Below are 12,407 nucleotides of genomic sequence, written 5' to 3' on the forward strand. Positions count from 1 at the left end.
CATTAGAGTTCTAATGCTTCTCAAAACGCGATATCGCATCTCATTTCTATGTTTCATGATAAGATATAATATTCATTGTGCAGTGTCATGTATACCTCGTATTCATTTCCATAGAATGTAAATGCGACACGTCCTTGCTAGGAAGTAGCCTTTGCAGATGTCTACGTATCGAAGCAATAGACATCTAATGCTTCATAAATCGCGATATCGCATCTCATTTCTATGTTCCATGATAAGATATAATATTCATTGCGAAGTGTCACGTATACCTCGCATTCCTTTCAAAAGAATGTAAATGCGACACTTCCTTGCTAGGAAGTAGCGTTTGCAGATGTCTACGTATCGAAGCAATAGTGTTCTAATTTTTCTTAAATCGCGGTATAGCATCCCATTTCTATGTTTCATGATAAGATATAATATTCATTGTGCAGTGCTATGTATACCTCGTATTCACTTCAAAAGTATGTAAATGCGACACTTCCTTGCTAGGAAGTTGCGCTTGCAGATGTCTACGTATCGAAGCAAGAGTGTTCTAATGCTTCTTAAATCGTCATATCGCATCTCATTCATATGTTTCATGATAATATATAATATTCATTGTGGAGTGTTATGTATACCTCGTATTCGTTTCAAAAGAATGCAAATGCGACACTTCCTTGCTAGGAAGTAGCGTTTGCAGATGTCTACGTATCGAAGCACTAGTGTTCTAATGCTTCTTAAATCGCGATATCGCATCTCATTTCTATGTTTCATGACAATATATAATATTCATTGCGAAGTGTCATGTATGCCTCGTATTCACTTCAAAAGAATGTAAACGCGACACTTCCTTGCTAGGAAATAGCGTTTGCAGATGTCTACGTATAGTGGCATTAGTGTTTAATGCTTCTCAAAACGCGATATCACTTCTCATTACTATGTTTCGTGATAATATATAATATTCATTGTGGAGTGTTATGTATACCTCGTATTCACTTCAAAAGAATATAAATGCCACACTTCCTTGCTAGGAAATAGCGTTTGCAGATGTCTACGTATCGAAGCAATAGTTTTCTAATGCTTCTTAAATCGTCATATCGCATCTCATATCTACATTTCACGATAAGATATAGTATTTACTGCGAAGTGTCATGTATACCACGTATTCCTTTCAAAAGAATGTAAATGCGACACTTCCTTGCTAGGATGTAGCGATTGCAGATGTATACGTATCGAAGCAATAGGGATCTAATGCTTCTTAAATCGCCATATCGCTTCTCATTTCTACGTTTCATGATAATATATAATATTCACTGCGAAGTGTCATGTACACCTCGTACTCCTTTCAAATGAATGTACATGCGACGCTTCCTTGCTAGGAAGTAGCGTTTGCAGATGTCTACGTATCGAAGCAATAGAGTTCTAATGCTTCTTAAATAGCCATATCGCATCTCATTTCTATGTTTCATGATAAGATATAATATTCATTGTGCAGTGTTATGTATATTCCGTCTATACTTCAAATGGATGTAAATGCGACACTTCCTTGCTAGGAAATAGCGTTTGCAGATGTCTACGTATCGTGGCATTAGAGTTCTAATGCTTCTCAAAACGCGATATCGCTACTCATTACTTTGTTTCATGATAATATATAATATTCATTGTGGAGTGTTATGTATACCTCGTATTCGTTTCAAGAGAATGTAAATTCGTCACTTCCTTGCTAGGAAGTAGCGTTTGCAGATGTCTACGTATCGTGGCATTAGAGTTTAATGCTTCTCAAAACGCGATATCACTTCTCATTACTATGTTTCGTGATAATATATAATATTCATTGTGGAGTGTTATGTATACCTCGTATTCACTTCAAAAGAATATAAATGCCACACTTCCTTGCTAGGAAATAGCGTTTGCAGATGTCTACGTATCGAAGCAATAGTTTTCTAATGCTTCTTAAATCGTCATATCGCATCTCATATCTACATTTCACGATAAGATATAGTATTTACTGCGAAGTGTCATGTATACCTCGTATTCCTTTCAAAAGAATGTAAATGCGACACTTCCTTGCTAGGATGTAGCGATTGCAGATGTATACGTATCGAAGCAATAGGGATCTAATGCTTCTTAAATCGCCATATCGCTTCTCATTTCTACGTTTCATGATAATATATAATATTCACTGCGAAGTGTCATGTACACCTCGTACTCCTTTCAAATGAATGTACATGCGACGCTTCCTTGCTAGGAAGTAGCGTTTGCAGATGTCTACGTATCGAAGCAATAGAGTTCTAGTGCTTCTTAAATAGCCATATCGCATCTCATTTCTATGTTTCATGATAAGATATAATATTCATTGTGCAGTGTTATGTATACCTCGTATTCGTTTCAAAAGAATGTAAATGCGACACTTCCTTGCTAGGAAGTAGCGTTTGCAGATGTCTACGTATCGTGGCATTAGAGTTTAATGCTTCTCAAAACGCGATATCACTTCTCATTACTATGTTTCGCGATAATATATAATATTCATTGTGGAGTGTTATGTATACCTCGTATTCACTTCAAAAGAATATAAATGCCACACTTCCTTGCTAGGAAATAGCGTTTGCAGATGTCTTCGTATCGAAGCAATAGTTTTCTAATGCTTTTTAAATCGTCATATCGCATCTCATATCTACGTTTCACGATAAGATATAGTATTCACTGCGAAGTGTCATGTATACCTCGTATTCCTTTCAAAAGAATGTAAATGCGACACTTAATTGCTAGGATGTAGCGATTGCTGATGTATACGTATCGAAGCAATAGGAATCCAATGCTTCTTAAATCGCCATATCGCTTCTCATTTCTACGTATCATGATAATATATAATATTCATTGCGAAGTGTAATGTACACCTCGTACTCCTTTCAAAAGAATGTACATGCGACGCTTCCTTGCTAGGAAGTAGCGTTTGCAGATGTCTACGTATCGAAGCAATAGAGTTCTAATGCTTCATAAATAGCCATATCGCATCTCCTTTCTATGTTTCATGATAAGATATAATATTCATTGTGCAGTGTTATGTATATTCCGTCTATACTTCAAATGGATGTAAATGCGACACTTCCTTGCTAGGAAGTAGCGTTTGCAGATGTCTACGTATCGAAGCAATAGGGATCTAATGCTTCTTAAATCGACATATTACATCACATTTCTATGTTTCATGATAAGATATAATATTCATTGTGCAGTGTTATGTATATGCCGTCTATACTTCAAATGGATGTAAATACGACACTTCCTTACTTGGAAATAGCGTTTGCAGATGTCTACGTCTCGTGGCATTAGAGTTCTAATGCTTCTCAAAACGCGATATCGCTACTCATTACTATGTTTCATGATAATATATAATATTCATTGTGGAGTGTTATGTATACCTCGTATTCACTTCAAAAGAATGCAAATGCGACACATCCTTGCTAGGATATAGCGTTTGCAGATGTCTACGTATCGAAGCAATAGAGTTCTAAATCTATCTAATTCGCGATATCGCATCTCATTTCTATGTTTCATGATAAGATATAATATTCATTGTGGAGTGTTATGTATACCTCTAATTCGTTTCAAAAGAATGTAAATGCGACACTTCCTTGCTAGGAAGTAGCGTTTGCAGATGTCTACGTATCGAAGCAATAGTGTTCTAAAGCTTCTTAAATCGCGATATCGCATCTCATTTCTATGTTTCATGACAATATATAATTTTCATTGCGAAATGTCATGTATACCTCGCATACACTTAAAATGAATGTAAATGCGACACTTCCTTGCTAGGAAATAGCGTTTGCAGATTTCTACGTACCGAAGCACTAGATTTCTAAAGCTTGCTAATTCGCGATATCGCATCTCATATCTATGTTTCATGATAATATATAATATTCATTGCGAAGTTTCATGTATACCTCGCATGCTATTCAAACGAATGTGAATGCGACAGTTCCTTGCAGGGAAATAGTGTTTATAGATGTCTACGTATCGAAGCAACAGGGTTCTAATGCTTCTTAAATCGTCATATCGCATCTCATTTGTATGTTTCATGATAAGATATAATATTCATTGTGGAGTGTTATGTATACCTCGTATTCACTTCAAAAGAATGTGTATGCGACACTTCCTTGCTAGGAAATAGCGTTTGCAGATGTCTACGTATCGAAGCAATAGACATCTAATGCTTCATAAATCGCGATATCGCATCTCATTTCTATGTTTCATGATAAGATATAATATTCACAGTGCAGTGTTATGTATACCTCGTATTCACTTCAAAAGAATGTAAACGCGACACTTCCTTGCTAGGAAGTAGCGTTTGCAGATGTCTACGTATCGAAGCAATAGAGTTCTAATGCTTCTTAAATCGCCATATTGCATCTCATTTCTATGTTTCATGATAGGATATAATATTCATTGTGCAGTGTTATGTATATCTCGTCTATGCTTCAAATGGACGTAAATGCGACACTTCCTTGCTAGGAAATAGCGTTTGCAGATGTCTACGTATCGAAGCAGTAGTGTTCTAATGATTCTTAAATCGCGATATCGCATCACATTTCTATGTTTCATGACAACATATAATATTCATTGCGAAGGGTCATGTATACCTCGCATACACTTAAAATGAATATAAATGCGACACTTCCTTGCTAGGAAATAGCGTTTGCAGATGTCTACGTATCGAAGAAATAGTGTTCTAATGCTTCTTAAATCGCGATGTCGCATCTCATGTCTACGTTTCATGATAAGATATAATATTCATTGCGAAGTGACATGTATACATTGTATTCCTTACAAAAGAATGTAAATGCGACACTTCCTTGCTAGGAAGTAGCGTTTGAAGATGTCTACGTATCGAAGCAATAGGGATCTATTGCTTCTTAAACCGCCATATCGCTTCCCATTTCTATGTTTCATGATAATATATAATATTCACTGCGAAGTGTCATGTATACCTCGCATACACTTCAAATGAATGTAAAAGCGACACTTCCTTCCTAGGAAATAGCGTTTGCAGATGTCTACGTATCGAACCAATAGTGTTCTAATGCTTCTTAAATCGCGATATCGCATCTCATTTCTATGTTTCATGATAAAATATAATATTCATTGTGCAGTGTTACGTATACCTCGTATTCATTTGAAAGGAATGTAAATGCGACACTTCCTTGCCAGGAAGTAGCGTTTGCAGATGTCTACGTACCGAAGCAATAGTGTTCTAATGCTTCTTAAATCGTCATATCGCATCTCATTTCTGTGTTTCATGATAAGATATAATATTCATTGTGCAGTGTTACGTATATCTCGTCTATACTTCAAATGTATGTAAATGCGACACTTCCTTGCTAGGAAATAACGTTTGCAGATGTCTACGTATCGAAGCAATCGATTTCTAATGCTTTCTAGTTCGCGATATCGCATCTCACATCTGTGTTTCATGATAATATATAATATTCATTGCGAAGTGTTATGTATACCTCACATCCGCTTCAGATGTATGTGAATGCGACAGTTCCTTGCTAGGAAATAGTGTTTGCAGATATCTACGTTTCGAAGCAATAGAGTTCTAAAGCTTCTTAAATCGCGATATTGCATATCATTTCTTTGTTTCATGATAAGATATAATATTCATTGCGAAGTGACATGTATACCTCGTAATCCTTTCAAAAGAATGTAAATGCTACACTTCCTTGCTAGGATGTAGCGTTTGCAGATGTCTACGTATCGAAGCAATAGAGTTCTAATGCTTCTTAAATCGCCATATCGCATCTCATTTCTATGTTTCATGATACGATATAATATCCATTGTGCAGTGGCATGTATACCTCGCATACACTTCAAATGAATGTGAGTGCGACAGTTCCTTGCTAGGAAATAGTGTTTGCAGATATCGACGTATCGAAGCAATAGAGTTCTAAAACTTCATAAATCGCGATATCGCATCTCATTTTTATGTTTCATGATAAGATATAATATTCATTGTGCAGTGTTATGTATACCTCATATCCACTTCAAAAGATTGTAAATGCGAAACTTCCTTGCTAGGAAATAGTGTTTGCAGATGTCTACGTATCGATGCAATGGAGTTCTAATGCTTCTTATAACGGGACATCGCATCCCTTTTCTGTGTTTCGTGATAAGGTATAATATTCATTGCGAAGTGTCATGTATACCTCGCAATCACTTCGAAAGAATGTAAATGCGACACTTCCTTGCTAGGAAAGAGCATTTGCAGATGTCTACGTACCGTAGCAATAGGCTTGTAATGCTTCTCAAAACGCGATATCGCACCTCATTTCTATGTTTCATAATAAGATATAATATTCAATGCGAAGTGTCATGTATACCTTGTCCTCACTTCAAAAGAAAGTAAATGCGACACTTCCTTGCTAGGAAATAGCGTTTGCAGATGTCTAGGTATCGTAGCAATAGATTTCTAATGCTTCTTGAAACGCGATATCGCATCTCACTTCTATGTTTCATGATGAGAAATAATATTCATTGCGAAATGTAACTTATACCTCGCATACACATCAAAAGAATGTAAATGCGACACTTCTTTCCTAGGAAATAGCGTTTGCAGATGTCTACGTATCGAAGCAATAGAGATCTAACGCTTCTTCTAACACGATATCGCATCTCTTTTCTATGTTTCATGATAAGATATAGTATTCATTGCGAAATTTCATGTATACCTCGTAATCACTTCGAAAGAATGTAAACGCGACACTTCCTTGCTAGGAAATGTCGTTTGCAGATGTCTACGTATCGTAGCAATAGAATTCTAAAGCTTCTTAAATCGCGATATCGCATCTCATTTCTATGTTTCATGATAAGATATAATATTCATTGTGCAGTGTTATGTATATCTCGTCTATACTTCAAATGAATGTAAATGCGACACTTCCTTGCTAGGAAATAGTGTTTGCAGATATCTACGTATCGAACCAATAGATTTCTAATGCTTCTTAAATCGCCATATCGCATCTAATTTCTATGTTTCATGATAAGGTATAATATTCATTACGAAGTTTCATGTATACCTCGCATACAATTCGAACGAATGTGAATGCGACAGTTCCTTGCTGGGAAGTAGCGTTTGCAGATGTCTACGTATCGAAGCAATAGACATCTAATGCTTCATAAATCGCGATATCGCATCTCATTTCTATGTTTCATGATAAGGTATAATATTCAGAGTGCAGTGTTATGTATACCTCGTATTCACTTCAAATGGATGTAAATGCGACACTTCCTTGCTAGGAAATAGCGTTTGCAGATGTCAGCGTATCGTGGCATTAGAGTCCTAATGCTTCTTAAATCGCGGTATCGCATCTTATTTCTGTGTTTCATGATAAGATATAATATTCATTGTGCAGTGTTATGAATACCTCGTATTCACTTCAAAAGAATGTAAATGCGACACATCCTTGCTTGGAAATAGCGTTTGCAGATGTCTACGTATCGAACCAATAGGTTTCTAATGCTTCTTAAATCGCCATATCGCATCACATTTCTATGTTTCATGATAATATATAATATTCACTGCGAAGTGTCATGTATACCTCGCATACACTTCAAATGAACGTGAATGCGACACTTCCTTGCTAGGAAATAGCGTTTGCAGATGTCTACGTATCGCAGCAATAGTGTTCTAATGCTTCTTAAACCGCGATATCGCACCCCATTTCTATGTTTTATGATAAGGTATAATTTTCATTGTGCAGTGTTATGTATACCTCGTATTCAATTCAAAAGAATGTAAATGCGACACTTCCTTGCTTGGAAATAGCGTTTGCGGATGTCTACGTATCGCAGCAATAGTGTTCTAATGCTTCTTAAATCGCGATATCGCATCCCATTTCTATGTTTTATGATAAGATATAATATTCATTGTGCAGTGTTATGTATACCGCAAATTCAATTCAAAAGAATGTAAATGCGACACTTCCTTGCTAGGACGTAGCGTTTGCAGATGTCTACGTATGGAAGCAATAGTTTTCTAATCCTTCTTAAATCGTCATATCGCATCTCATTTCTGCGTTACATGATAAGATATCATATTCACTGCGAAGTGTCATGTATACCTCGTATTCCTTTCAAAAGAATGTAAATGCGACACTTCCTTGTTAGGAAGTAGCGTTTGCAGATGTCTACGTATCGAAGCAATTGGGATCTAATGCTTCTTAAATCGCCATATCGCTTCTCATTTCTATGTTTCATGATAATATGTAATATTCATTGCGAAGTATCATGTATACCTCGCATTCACTTCAAATGGATGTGATTGCGACAGTTCTTTGCTAGGAAATAGTGTTTGCAGATATCTACGTATCGAAGCAATCGAGTTCTAATGCTTCTTAAATCGCCATATCGCATATAATTTCTATGTTTCATGGTAAGATATAATATTCATTGTGCAGTGTTATGTATATCTCGTCTATACTTCAAATGAACGTAGATGCGACACTTCCTTGCTAGGAAATAGCGTTTGCAGATATCTACGTATCGAAGCAATAGACATCTAATGCTTCATAAATCGCCATATTGCATCTCATTTCTATGTTTCATGATAAGATATAATATTCATTGTGCAGTGTTACGAATACCTCGTATTCACTTCAAATGAATATAAATGCGACACTTCCTTGCTAGGAAATGGCGTTTGCAGATGTCTACGTATCGAACCAATATCTTTCTAATGCTTCTTAAATCGCCATATCGCATCTAATTTCTATGTTCCTTGATAAGATATAATATTCATTGCGAAGTGTCATGTATACCTCGCATACACTTCAAATGAATGTAAATGCGACACTTCCTTCCTAGGAAATAGCGTTTGCAGATGTCTACGTATCGAAGCAATAGACATCTAGTGCTTCATAAATCGCCATATCGCATTTCATTTCTATGTTTCATGATAAGATATAATATTCATTGTGCAGTGTTATGTATACCTCGTATTCACCTTCAAAGAATGTAAATGCGACACTTCCTTGCTAAGAAATTGCGTTTGCGTATGTCTACGTATCGAAGAAATAGAGTTCTAGTGCTTCTTAAATCGCCATATCGCATATAATTTCTATGTTTCATGGTAAGATATAATATTCATTGTGCAGTGTTATGTATATCTCGTCTATACTTCTAATGAACGTAAATGCGACACTTCCTTGCTAGGAAATAGCGTTTGCAGATATCTAAGTATCGAAGCAATAGTTTTGTAATGCTTGTTAAATCGTCATATCGCATCTCATATCTACGTTTCTTGATAAGATACAATATTCATTGCGAAGTGTCATGTATACCTCGAATACACTTAAAATGAATGCAAATGCGACACTTCGTTGCTAGGAAATAGCGTTTGCAAATGTCTACGTATCGAAGCAATAGATTTCTAACGCTTGCTCATTCGCGATATTGCATCTCATATCTATGTTTCATGATATTATATAATATTCAATGCGAAGTTTCATGTATACCTCGCATACAATTCAAACGAATGTGAATGCAAGAGTTCCTTGTTAGGAAATAGTGTTTGCAGATATCTAGTATCGAAGCAATAGTGTCCTAATGCTTCTTAAATCGCGATATCACATCTCATTTCTATGTTTCATGATAAGATATAATATTCATTGCGAAGTGTCATGTATACCTCGCATACACTTCAAACGAATGTGAATGCGACAGTTCCTTCTTAGGAAATAGTGTTTGCAGATATCTAGTATCGAAGCAATAGAGTTCTAAAGCTTCTTAAATCGCGATATCACATCCCATTTCTATGTTTCATGATAAGATATAATATTCATTGTGCAGTGTTATGAATACCTCGTATTCACTTCATAAGAATGTAAATGCGACACTTCCTTGCTTGGAAATAGCGTTTGCAAATGTCTACGTATCGAAGCAATAGTTTTCCATTGCTTCTTAAATCGCGATATCGCATCTCATTTCTAAGTTTCATGATAAGATATAATATTCATTGTGCAGTGTTATGTATACCTCGTATTCACTTCAAAAGAATGTAAATGCGACACTTCCTTGATAGGAAGTAGTTTTGCAGATGTCTACGTATTCGAAGCAATAGAGTTCTAATCGTCATACAGCATCTCATTTCTATGTTTCATGATAAGATATAATATTCATTGTGCAGTGTTATGAATACCTCGTATTCACTTCATAAGAATGTAAATGCGACACTTCCTTGCTAGGAAATAGCGTTTGCAGATGTCTACGTATCGAAGCAATAGTGTCCTAATGCTTCTTAAATCGCGATATCGCATCTCATTTCTATGTTTCATGATAAGATATAATATTCATTGTGCAGTGTTAAGTATACGTCGTATTCACTTCAAAAGAATGTAAACGCGACACTTCGTTGCCAGGAAATAGCGTTTGCAGATGTCTACGTATCGTACCATTAGAATTCTAATGCTTCTCAAAACGCGATATCGCTACTCATTACCATGTTTCATTATAATATATAATATTCATTGTGCAGTGTTATGAATACCTCGTATTCACTTCAAAAGAATGTAAATGCGACACTTCCTTGCTTGGAAATAGCGTATGCAGATGTCTACTTATCGAAGCAATAGTGTTCTAATGCTTCTTAAATCGCGATATCGCATCTCATATCTACGTTTCATGATAATATATAATATTCATTGCGAAGTGTCATGTATACCTCGTATTCACTTCAAAGGTATGTAAATGCGACACTTCCTTGCTTGGAAATAGCGTTTGCAGATGTCTACGTATCGAAGAAATAGAGTTCTAAATCTTCGTAAAACATGATATCGCATGTCATTTCTATGTTTCACGATAAGATATAATACTCATTGGGAAGTGTTATGCTTACCTGGTATTCATTTCAAAAGAATGTAAATGCGACACTTCCTTGCTAGCTAATAGCGTTTACAGATATCTACGTATCGTAGCAATAGAGTTCTAATGCTTCACAAAACGCGAGGTCGCATCTCATTTCTGTGTTCCATGATAATATATAATATTCATTGCGAAGTGTTATGTATACCTCGCATACACTTTAAATGAATGTAAATGCGACACTTCCTTGATCGGCAATAGCGTTTGCAGGTGTTTACGTTTCGTAGCAATAGAGTTCTAACGCTTCTTAAAACGCGATACCGCATCTCATTTCTATGTTTCATGATGAGATATAATATTCATTGTGCAGTGTTATGTATACCTCGTATTCACTTCAAAATAATGAAAGTGCGACACTTCCTTGCTAGGAAGCAGCGTTTGCAGATGTCTACGTATCGAACCAATAGATTTCTAATACTTCTTAAATCGCCATATCGCTTCTCATTTCTATGTTTCATAATAATATATAATATTCACTGCGAAGTGTCATGTATCCCTCGCATACACTTCAAATGAACGAAAATGCGACACTTCCTTGCTTGGAAATAGCGTTTGCAGATGTCTACGTATCGAAGCAATAGGGTCCTAATGCTTCTTAAATCGCGATATCGCATCTCATTTCTATGTTTTATGATAAGATATAATATTCATTGTGCAGTGTTATGTATACCTCGTATTCACTTCAAAAGAATGTAAACGCGACACTTCGTTGCCAGGAAATAGCATTTGCAGATGTCTACGTATCGTACCATTAGTATTCTAATGCTTCTCAAAACGCGATATCGCTACTCATTAACATGTTTCGTTATAATATATAATATTCGTTGTGGAGTGTTATGTATACCTCGTATTCACTTCAAAAGAATGTAAATGCGACACTACCTTGCTAGGAAATAGCGTTTGCAGATGTCTACGTATCGAAGCAATAGGTATCTAATACTTCCTAAATCGCCATATCACTTCTCATTTCTATGTTTCATGAAAATTTATAATATTCACTGGGAAGTGTCATGTATACCTCGCATACACTTCAAATGAATGTAAATACGACACTTCCTTGCTAGGAAATAGCGTTTGCAGATGTCTACGTATCGAAGCAATAGTGTCCTAATGCTTCTTAAATCGCGATATCGCATCTCATTTCTATGTTTCATGATAAGATATAATATTCATTGTGCAGTGTTAAGTATACGTCGTATTCACTTCAAAAGAATGTAAACGCGACACTTCGTTGCCAGGAAATAGCGTTTGCAGATGTCTACGTATCGTACCATTAGAATTCTAATGCTTCTCAAAACGCGATATCGCTACTCATTACCATGTTTCATTATAATATATAATATTCATTGTGCAGTGTTATGAATACCTCGTATTCACATCAAAAGAATGTAAATGCGACACTTCCTTGCTTGGAAATAGCGTTTGCAGGTGTCTACGTATCGAAGCAAAAGATTTCCATTGCGTCTTAAATCGCCATATCGCATCTCATTTCTATGTTTCATGATAAGATATAT

Source organism: Xylocopa sonorina, unplaced genomic scaffold (genome assembly GCF_050948175.1).
Source record: "Xylocopa sonorina isolate GNS202 unplaced genomic scaffold, iyXylSono1_principal scaffold0058, whole genome shotgun sequence".
NCBI classification, from domain to species: domain Eukaryota; kingdom Metazoa; phylum Arthropoda; class Insecta; order Hymenoptera; family Apidae; genus Xylocopa; species Xylocopa sonorina.